Raw genomic sequence first — 12,195 nt, 5'->3', positions numbered from 1 at the left:
GTTTGAATAAATATGTTTTCAGCCTTTTTTATTGGAAAATATAAATGATAAATATACTAAGCATATAAAAATCTATCATTCCATTCATGGTGCAATTGGCAGAAAGATAAAGTGATGGGTTAATTTAAATATACACTTTGTGCATAGTCTCTCCATCGGGAATCATAGAAGATCCCTGAAAGTTACGAATGCCAACATTAACTTTAGAGTTCACCTGTTGATTAAAACTATTTGAGTCTTTGATCATCATCATTAGGAAGAATAGTAAATAAAGTAAATATGCTAACATGATTCATCGAAAAAGTCTCACTGAGCTACTGTAAAGAAAAAAATAACTGCAAATCTCAGTAGTTTAGAACAATGAAATATGATTTCTCCCTGTTTCATGCCTTCACAAGTTAGCATTAGGCTCTCAGTCATTGTACGTTATATTTGGTGACTCTACTGGACAGATCAGCTATTATCAAAGATATGGCTTGTAATCAAGGTAAACGGAAAACAACATAAAAAGACATGTAGTAACTCATTGAACATCTTCCTGGAAATACGTCACATTATTTTTTATTGGCTTATATTAGTAATATTGGGAGTTTCATTATTACCTTTCAGTGCATGTTTAGAGTTATCCCAATTGATTTTATCCCCTCCCAATCTCTCTTACTCCTTATGCCCCTACCCAAACATATTTCAACAGATTTTACTGTTCTATTTTCATAGTTGCAAGTATTGTTTTAATTGTATCCATCCTCCTTCATCCTTCTTGTTAGTTCAACCTCCGATGACTTTATCCATGTACTATAAAACAAATAAGTACTTAACTTTAAGTGAATGGGAATGGAAAACATGTGTTCTGATTTCTGGAAGCACCAAACTGGAACCCTTTTAAACAACTATAGCATATTCCACAATAAATATTTACATTGAAATGTGTCCAGAAAATAATTTTTAAACTTAAAAATATAAATAAATACTGTTCTATATTGTCATAATAACATTAGTACATAATTGACTTGTGCATGCTGTCAACTCAGAATAGTTGATTACCTTAATTAGGATTTTTTCAGGGTTTTTCTTTGAAACAAAGTGTGTATCTTAGCATTCACTATACCACTGATAGTCAGCAAAACAGATGGTTTGTTGCAACAGATCCTCTTCACAAAGGGTGCCTTGATCGCTGAGTGGGGATCACAGAAGCTGCCTGAATGCTCTGTGTGAGCTACTTGCATTTCAGAGCCTGCTTCTTGATTTAAAATCTGTGAGTTGTTTATCATCACCATTAGAAAATGAATACTAAGCGAAATGTAAATATAGTAATTTGATTCACTGAGCAAATATTAGGAGTTTGAAAGAAGATAATAGTCATTCAATATATAGGCTAGTTAAATTGTCACAACCAGCCTTGTCATCCTGACTCTCCTTGGTCTCTGCAGCTTCTTTTCATATCTTCTTTTCAATCTAGCAATAGGCTTTTCCCTGTTATGCAAGAATACTAACCTGTGCTCGGTCTACTGACTTGTGCTCTAGGCCTCATTTCTTATATAGTAATATTTATTGGTGTGCTTTTTGCAAGAAATGATTACTCTGAATGTCTCTCCTCAGGTAATAATATTTTATCAGCTCAACACTTAATTTCTCTCTCCAATACATCAGTCATTAAAAAAAATACTACAGATGGAGAGTTTAGACATATAGAAAACTTTACAGGTAATTTTATATTTTACAGCACTACATATAGGATGGATTTTGATACAGGTTTTAGTCAATATGCATCAGCATACACACAGCAATTTAGTTTAATGTGAAACAAAAATTCCCCACTATCACAGCTAATAATTAGTAAAAGAAACATAAAGAAAGCTCTGTACAATTTTCATTTTCCAGTTGAATAGATTGAACCTGCCACTTGTCTCTCTGGAACTCTGGAAAATATGTCCTGTTTTTAAACTTTTGATTTTAAATGGACAGCAACTGTTTTCCCTAGGGAAATATCCTCAGCAGAAAATCTGGGAGCCCTATAGTCAATAATAAAAGGGGGAAAAAAGTATGAGAAATGGAAAAAGATCTTCTGAATAAATGTGTAGGTCAAAAAAAGAATGATAGAAATATTTTTATGATATCTTTGCATCATCTTTTGAAGACTGGATTTATCAGAGAGCTGTCCTGCAGTGTACCACTTGATGTGAAGCTATGGTATTCAAAAGGCTACAAAATTTTAAATGAGGTTTTAAATGGTATATCTCCTTTTAAATCTGAGCTTATACAATTATATCAACTCCCTACTTGGACCACATGTTAAAGTAACTATAAACAAAAATGTTTTAAACTAATAATATCTGGAGTAGTTTTTTTATCTTGTAATAGGTAAGTTCAGATCACCCCATAACCAGAGTGTAATGAAATTGTCAACATTTTCTTCATTTCTTCTTTTCCTGACAAATGGTGTGAACATATCACCTTTTTCTCTTAATGGAAAATCTAACTGGAATACATCAAAATGCTATTAGGTTTTTCATTTTCTTCCACAATGCAATGCTGGGGAATGCGTGCAGCCTTCGCCTGGGCACCACTGTGGAATATTCCTTGTCCTGATAACATGACTGCACAAGAAAATCAAGCAGAATTGTTCTCTGGCTTGTATTTCTGCTTCTTTGTTAGAATCTTTCCATGGATATGTGCAGGGGGATTATCTGTTCTGTAGGAAATACACATGGGTTATATTAGCCAAAATCTGTTTAAAATTTTACCCAAGTAATTTTAATGTGCAAACGTATTTAATGAAAAGTCTTCATGTCCAACACTGCATATGAATATGCTGTATTTTGGAATCAAAGAGAGACAACATAGACTGCTTGTCAGAAGTTTCAAAAGACACTTACTGCAATATTATGTAGGAAGAGGAAAAATAAAATCAAGTACCCTTACCCCACGGGAAATATCTGTAGGCTATTCATTGTTTAATTTATTTTGTCTTGAACTAAACCAATCATTGCCTATAAAATAGATCCAAGTGAATACACATGAAACATAGAAATCCTTATCAGTAAAGGATACTTTTTCCACCTCTAAAATTTTATCTCAAAATTTCAGTCATTAAAAGTAAGCATCTTCTGTAATGGTAATTTAATAAGAAGAGAAGTTTAAGTGGAATTTTGATTGACCTCACAGGCAGTATAATTAATTTAAAATAATATGAAATCAAAAGTATATAGTGTTATGAACATGCAAACATACACCTATTTCCTCTGTGACATCAATTTCTAAAGAAGTAGTTACTTGCCAGAAACAGATGTGTGTGTATGTGTATGAGTGTAACAAATCACAATGCCATTTATAAGAATAGGGTTTAATGAGACATAGGTAATCTGATAATTTAAAAATCATAGGTATTACAGGTAAAATAATTTTAACTATTTTGAACTGTCATAATTTGCTTACTTTTGTATTATTTATTGTAACCATTTTAAGCATTCTAAGTTGTTAGAAAATGAAAAATAGTGGAGCCTTTGATTCCAGGTGTGCAATAGTTCACAGTGCTTTAGCAATTATTTTTGTAACATCTTAGCTCTTCTAACCTGATGCACTCTCAATGACAGAGAAATATTTCTCCAAATGCTTAGGAAGAACAATAAATATTTTTCTGAAGCTCTTGTTTTGATTTATTTTTTAAATCTTAACCAGAGTTATGGGAAGATTTCATAGTGAAATATTTTCATTTTATTTCATCTCAACAAAAAATGAACCAGTGGTGTAGCAAAACTCATTTCAAATATAAAAATTATCCTACAATATTCAATAGTTGAGCTTCAATAGTGGCTATTGAACAAACACTATACAGTTTTCTAAACCCAAAATAATTTACTGCAAATAGAGGATGAATATTTGAAAGCCAGAACAAACTTATTTATACTTATCCTTTTTCTCTTTTTATTTCTAGAAAAAGTCTAAAACCAAATTTATGCAAATTGTTTTCTTTATGAAGGCAAGTTTTATCCAGAAATTTACCTCTACATTGAAAATTACAATTTATTATTATCTTGATCTCTCAACATCCCCATTAGAACAATTGGAAGGCTATTCAGCTACAGTGTTTAAAATTGTTGGTTTAAAGTACAATAGTGCCTCTAGAGAAATTTACTCTCTTTATTCAGTCATCAGCGTGGTGAGGCTACTGTATCAGATATATATATTTTCAAGTGAAGGGAAAATAAAATGCACTTAGTCATCAAATGTTGAGGTCATTAGCGACCACCATTTGGTCAAGCCGTAATAGCATCCCAATTGCATGCCGGGTAATTTACATACCATTACCCATTATGATCCATGCTGCAATTTGGCTTTTGGAGGCCACTGTACCTTCATTTATTCTTTTAAAAGAGAGCATTTTCTAAGCATCAAAGGCTTGTTATTTCAAGGCCCACTGTATCTTCTGTAGGAAGCTTCTGTGAAAAACAAGGCACAATATTATGTCAAAATGGAAGTTGCCAAATTTAAATCATTAAAAAAGAATCCTAAGGACAAATCACACAGCTTTCCATAAAAAAACAAAAAACAAAAAAACAAAGAGGACACGTAACTTAGAAATTAGAAACTGTAAATTTAATCTTTTGGTGCAATTTTTTGTTAGGGTGTAGATCTTTCAGGCTCCCACTATTTTGTGGTATTTATTTGTTTCATTTTTAATTATAGGTGTGAGGTAACTGCCTCGCTGATTCATTTACTTGAGCATTAGCTTCTTGTGGTAGATACTCAATCCACTAGATATCTGTCACAATTTCGGATTGGATACCCATTATCGAGATTGATAGCAGTTATCAAACTTCAAAACACGTGTGTGTTCTCTTTTAAATATTAGCTGTCAGAGTATGATAAGTTGCGTTGGGTTGTACGGTGCAGGGTTGAGCCTTAGCTGTAAAGACGAACACACTTTATAGCTGAAACCCATGACAAAAGAGAAAGGCAGGCAGAATGTCAAGATGTGCAGAAGACAAACACCAGGGTTCAGTAACCATTCCAGATAAAGGAAAACAATTTGACCTTCCTGCTTTTGTCTTATAAAATGATTTGTTTAACTTTTAGCTTTAAAAGGCATAAAAGAGCAAAAGAGCATAAAATGGCTCTTGTTGTGCAATGGAGAATATGACCTTTATTCTAAGTTTTCAGGGAGGTAGTTGGGCAAAGAATTACAAAATCTCCTGAAATATGTATTGTGTGTAATAATCTTATGAACTATGAAGAAGAAATCTTTCTATTTAGGAGGTTTAATTGAAATTGACATGGAGAACTTAGGGAACTCATTTTTAAGGAGCCACAATTTGGATATCTTTTTAATGTTATGTATATAATGTTAACATTAAGAATCTTTCTGCTTAGAGGTAGTACTTATTGGCATACCAAAGGAGCCTCATATTTATTTTGCCTTAGTATTTTTTTTTTCCTTTCCTGAAATGGCTTCTAAATGTTTTGCTTACATATTTTTTCTGCAGAAATTAGAACATTTGTTCTATCTAATTAGCTACTACATAGCTGTTAGGGCTGCTCCTTGCAGAAGATAAAGCTCTAATAGGGAAACTTTAGCATAGAACTGCCCATATCATGGGCATTTTGAAAATTATTCATTACCCCCTTGTCGACAACGTCTAACAAATATTCTCTTCTTCTGACAAGGATTACTAACAATTTTATTCCTGTTAGGTTTTATATCTTTAAAACATGCCAGTAAAAGAATTCACTTTTGAGCAACTAGGTAAGAATGTGTTAATTAAGCAGAAAACTTGAAAAGGACAGTTTTTTGCAGAGACTCAATGGCTTCCTCCAATCTTTATGAAAAGGGCAGAGAATTAAAACAAACTTCCCACTTTTATTTTCAAAGGGGGAAAAATCAGATCTGAGGATAAGCTCTCCATTACATTAGTAGTATTAGTAGTGTTCCGTTTTCTCAACATGCTTTAAAAGAAGGCACACTTGTCAGGAGCCTCACATTTGCAAGCCCAGCCCCAGCTCCACAAGGCTCTGGTGAAAGCAGGCAAGTGTGTTAACAGTAACTGTGCATGGCCTGCGGGAACAATAGGCTTACCTTAGACTGTGCCCAGCTTTTCAAAGAATGAGTTGCTATATTATCCTTCATACTAACGTTAGAGCTCATATAATACTTGACCCAGCATTATTGTTTGAAGTACTGTTTCCAATTCTAAACTCCCTTCCCAGCCCTTTTGGATCATTTAATTTGATCATGATAGCATCTATGCACAGAACAGCGATTCTAGCATGCGAACAGAGATTCTAGCATGCGTATCCAATGGCTTCTTGTTGCAAGGGCTAAGCTACTCAGATTTGTGGATGTATGGTTTACACTTCCTCCAAAATACTTGACTTTTGTTTATTCTGGTGAACCTCTAAGCTCTTCAGTGTCACAAATAATAACTGAATAAAACCTATAGTATTATAATAAAAGCTATAGATGCTCCTGAGAGTTTGGGAACAGTATGTCAATAAAATTCCACAAGCATATTGGAAGCAAATGACAGAAAAAAAAGAACTTTTACAGAATTTTTCTTATTTAGGATCTAATTTTCTGTTTTATTTTTATTTTGTAATTAATCTGCAACTAATCTCATTGGATAGCCTCTCTCGTAATAACAGTTTTTGATGTAAGTTGGTAAAAAAAATGGGTCATGTTTACATGATGGTTTTGTTCCATGGTGCAATGGTTACAGCATAATCAGTTTAGAATAAGTAATCAGCTGTGATATTGTTTCGAGATTTGCTTTTTCCTTAGGTCAAGAAGGTCCCCAACTGACATACTTTTATAGAATTAGTCAAGAACTAACTGAGTTTGGCATCTAATCTGTTTTAGCCAGTAGTTCATTTTATCCATTGTCTATATCCATTGGGAGTCTAAGCTGCCATAATGTAAATAATGTGTGCTCCATCTCTTTGCAGACATGATACAAAAGTTTGCTTCGAGGATGAAATACAGAATTTTAAAAAAGAAAACATACCAAGGAAATAACCATGTAGATTGAGTAAACAAAAAAAGCTATACACACACACACACACACACACACACACACACACACACACACACACACACACACACAACGTGTTGATACATCTTTTACATCGTAAGGTTTTTGGCTTCATGAGATTAAAAAGTTATTTAATAATGAATGTTCCATTCTATTTAGATCCTTATATAGTACCATTATAAGAATGTGTTCTGCCAAATCAATGTGTGGATTCTCACTTTATATCTGGCATTAGGGTGTTGCAATTTCAAACAGAAAATAGTGTAGGATATAAAAAAAGGAGTATTGCTCAGTATTGATATTACCAAATTGGGATACATATTAAAAGAATAATAGGAATATCCATAGAAAATATTCATGCTTTACACTTCTTTACTATGTTTAAATCAGTCAAGGAAATGTTCTAAAATATTACTTTTACTTTAAACAAAGAGAAAAATGTATTCTACTAATTAAGACTTGATTTGATAAAACTATAAATAAACCCATGCACATATATATACACACAGATATATCTGCATGGATGTGCACACACATATACATACATATTATATATATATGTATATATATGCAGTCAAGTACATTTTATCTTAGTCTTTCTACTTTCATTGGTCTAATTTGGAGAGCCTTAAATTATAAGAAACATGATAAGATAATTTCTATCCATGATGGAAAAGAACATAAAATGAATGTAATGTTATTGAGGGCCTTGGAAACTACTGGAGCTTTTAGCATCTAAGAAATCCAGAGACATAATATGGTTTCATCTGCTGTTCTTTTTTTCTCCCACTGAGAAGACCTTTCCAACTCTTAGTTCTGATGTTCAGGGAAAGTAAAGCACAGCAATTGAGTGATCACCTACTCATACTCTACATGACTTGTGGATAAAGATAACAGTTCTGGTCCCTGTTGCTTTCAGTTCTTTCCTTGAGATGACTTAATTCCTAACAAACTGGGCAAGCAATAAAAAAAATACAGCTGAAGCTTGTGCATTAGTATGAACATAAACTATGCATTATAGATATTCAAATTCATGTCTAGTTGGAGGAAATATTCATGACTAATATTAAACTAAGCCCAGAATTAGGCAAAATACAACAGACATATATTAAAGTGAGCATTTTATTATTTCCATGTCACTCAGATTAAAGAAAAGAGTGCATGACACTGACAGGATATTGCACGTATATCAAGCAATCTATTTATATGTGACAGGGAGGGTTTGATTTCTGGAAAGAGTGACAACCCAATGAAATAACTGTTCGCCTTCAAAATTACTATGGTATAAATCTACATCTTTTAAGATGGAATTGTAAATTGCAATTAACAAAATATAGATAAATATGCTTAGGAATGAATAGTGACATGCAAGAAAAAGGGAGGGGGTGAGAAATCTGTATAACGCAAAGGTTTTACAAACCATCGGTGCCAGTGACCAGTGCAGATATTGGTGGATGCTTGCCACTCTCGTCTTTCATCAAAAAGCAATTTTTAAGACAACAAAAGTCAAAGAAGTTAGTCTTATTGTGCTACAAAAGCAGAAAGTAGATGTTGGGAGGAATTACGTTTCTAACGGGGAAAAATTAGAAATAAATTAGAAGCCCAACTCACATATGAACAATAACATAATAAATGATCAAGCAATTATTTTATATATAAAAACCAATTCTCCAGGAAGTGTATTTCTATTATGGTAATCATTTTCTTTATTTAGTAAAGACAATAGATCATATTGTTAAAATAGTACTATGTTTGTCTATTTTTCATGAAAGTAGAGTTGGATAAGGAGAGCGGAATAGAAAGAACATAAGGCAGAAGGTTGAAATAGAGAGTTTGAGAGGGAAATGTTGGGAGAGAAAAAGGATTAGAGAAAGACTAAAGTCAAAATCACTAACTTTGTGACTGATGAAGTGAAACACTTTGAATTCAGACACCACATTTGGATGTTCACAGGCTTGCAAGGTACGGGATAAGGGAAAGAACAATCAGTGGCCAATTGACTTTATTTTCTTCTCTTAAATTATAATTTGAATAGCTTTTGCAGGTTTGTAGAATTAGCTGAGCAAACCACACAGAGACCACCTGACAGTCTATAAAGGATACTAAATGAGAAAAGCAGATGTTAGTTGTGATGCTTATCAAGCTGGGCTCTCAGCAGCAGCGAGGAAGCAATGGCAGAAGCCCCTCTCTGTCACATCAGAGATGTAGGCAATATCCAAGAGGTACGTGTGGGGGAGCTACAGGACAGATGCAGTAGGAGCTAGCTTTGTACACCAATGGTGGCAAACTAAACTGCAATCTTGTTTAAAAAATAGAAAACATTCCTTCTTTGTTTGAAAAGGGAGTTCCATGTTAACTTGTAATCTGTGAATTTTGAAACAGGCATTAAGGAATCTTGCAGACTTACATTTATGGCTGCTTTTCTCTTTGTCTCCTTATTGTTTTAAAAGAATATCATCATGGGAGCACTACATGTAGCTGAAACATAACAGACTTCAGGAGACAATTAAGGTTTTCTCACTCCAAGGTTTTTGAAAATACTCCATGGTTTTAAGAAATAATAGGCAGAGTTCTATATGATGGTTACAGGTCAGTGGAACTGGCCTCCCATATTTGGTGTTCCCTCAAGACTTGGATGAAGATCTTGGTTTAAATATTTTCTACGTTCAATTTGCAGTAACATTTTATTGGATTATTTGTGATTCTGAAAGTATTATTAATATCATCTTAATCCTGATTGCATAGTTGACAATGTAACCAAAACAAACTAGAAAACTCTGAGGCACAATGTGTTCTTCTTGATACCTCTATACCTGCTATTGTGATCTGCTTTTGAATTTTTTTATTATAGACATATTTAGCAATATTAGACTAGAGCTTGCAACTTTATTCCTCTTTTGTTCTCCTTTCTCTCTCTAGTTCCCTCTCTCTCTCAAAAAATGAAAGTTTGGGGGTACATTATTGCTGCACACTGGCTAAATCTTATAAAAAGGACATTTTAAAAGGATTTTCCGGCAGGGAAAATCTTTACTTTTAAGACCTTAAAGGAAATATGATATGAAAACAAAGAGAGGGAAAATAGTATTCTTTAGGATTTAGTTAATTGTGCCTCTATATGTATATGTATACTGTCACATTTATAATGATCAGTGGCATATTTATAATGATTAGTGGCATGTAGTTTAACTACATCTGTCATGTGTACCTCAACATGAAAAGCAGTAAGCTTTGTTTGTTTGTTTTTGGGTCTGGTCATGGGGCCTGACCTCTGGGCCTGGGTGCTGTCCCTCAGCTCTTCAGCTCAAGGCTAGCACTCTACCACTTGAGCCAAAGCACCACTTCCGGCTTTTTTCTTTTTGCTTATGTGGTGCTGAGGAATTGAACCCAGGGCCTCTGGCATGCAAGGCAATTGCTCTACCACTGAGCCACCTTCCCAGCCCGGAAAAGCAGTAAGCTTTGAGTCACTCCTCAAAGTAGTTTTTTTTTTTTTTTTGCACTGAATTGATTACTAATTGCAGGCAAGGTTTCATTGGGTATGAAGTAGAAAAGACTGATTCTCTCTCTCTCTCTGTCTCTCTCTCTCTCACCCCCCCCCCCCCCCCCCCCCCCGTCTCTCACACACACATTAAGAGACAGGATATTTGGAAATGAAAGAGTATTACAATTTATTTTCTATAGTATACATGGCTCTCAAACATACAGTATACTCCCCAAATACACTCTTTTGTCAACTTAAAAATAGAGTCAATTCATACAAAAATGTTATTTTAAAGCATCAGCTTAATCTATAATTTAATAATATGAGTAGTAAAGAAAGAGGAACAATGCTTCAAGCTCCAATATGTATATTGTTTTATATTTGGTGATGCATTACTGATTTCCTTATATAGAATTCTATGGTAGAAAAATAAAAGAATTTCCTGAGCTGAGGTCTACTGATTCTTAATATTTGGATGTCCACTTTTCTAATGCATCTGCTACTTCTTCCAGTACTGCCTCTATGTTTCAGAGATGTGAACAGCTTTCCTTAGATGCTATCCATGTTTAAAGAGAAATGATTGCACAAAGATGTATAGGGGAAGTGGTGAACACTTGTGTGTATTACTTCCAAAGGACTACAAAAGGTTCAACATTGAGGATGCACTTGAATGGTAGAGTCAATGCTTAACATGAAAAGTCTCTGGGTTCAAACTCCAATTCCTCCAAACAACAAAGATGAAAAAAATTCCTACTTAATTTAAATATATTTCATTGCTTAATACTACTAAAATCATTGAGCTCTAAGATATTTATTAATTAATATGAAACAAAATAAAACATTTTGACATGGTAATATAATCTATTGATATGTAGCTAGGGAAAAATATGGAAAATTTGTTTAAATTTCTATTGTGACATGCTCTAATAGTGTTTTATTTAGAATTTAGATTTTAGTAATTTTATTTCTTTCTTCATTAGTTGTATAACCAATAAATGCTAGATCAAAGATCAAGCATATAATATTTCCTAACTTATAAAGGCTTGCTTATATTAAAGCAATGAGTAAAATATTGAAATCAATTGAATGTGGACATGGGTTTGAAGTCATGATTAATATTGAACATTGAAAATAAGTTTTTTAGAAACAAAAATCAAATTATCTAACAAAAATCTAATTATCTAACCCCAGAACTAGCTTTTTTTTTTTTAGGAAACATATTTGTTGAGTGTCTACTTTCTAGGTAGAGTGTAAACAGAAAAGTTTTTCCAAAGTTCCAGTGATGTTTCCTCTATCTCTGTGGATCACAGGTAACTCATGTTTGACTGCAACATTGACATAACAACTAACTTTCTAGTTTTCTTTTAACAGATAATTGTCTCTAACTCCTTTTCCAAATCTACTGACTTACCTTGGCTTAATAATGCTCAATCCATACATTGTTTCTTTCATATTTTCCCTTCCTACCAAACTTATATAATTGTTAGTTAAGTAATTTCTGTTGGAGTACTTTTAGGATAGCACTGTTGTTTTGTATGCATCTCATACTTCTTACTTTTTAAACTTATTATTATCTCTAAGGAGTTGTACAAAGAAGTTGTCTTTTAACAAAGCCATGTACAAAGAAGTTGTCTTTTAACAAAGCCATACGTGAATGCATTGTCATTTTATCAATGTCACCCCTTTCAGCAT

The sequence above is a fragment of the Dipodomys spectabilis genome, unplaced genomic scaffold (genome assembly GCF_019054845.1).
Source record: "Dipodomys spectabilis isolate Male_0828 unplaced genomic scaffold, ASM1905484v1 ptg000063l, whole genome shotgun sequence".
NCBI classification, from domain to species: domain Eukaryota; kingdom Metazoa; phylum Chordata; class Mammalia; order Rodentia; family Heteromyidae; genus Dipodomys; species Dipodomys spectabilis.
This window is presented reverse-complemented; position numbering follows the sequence as displayed.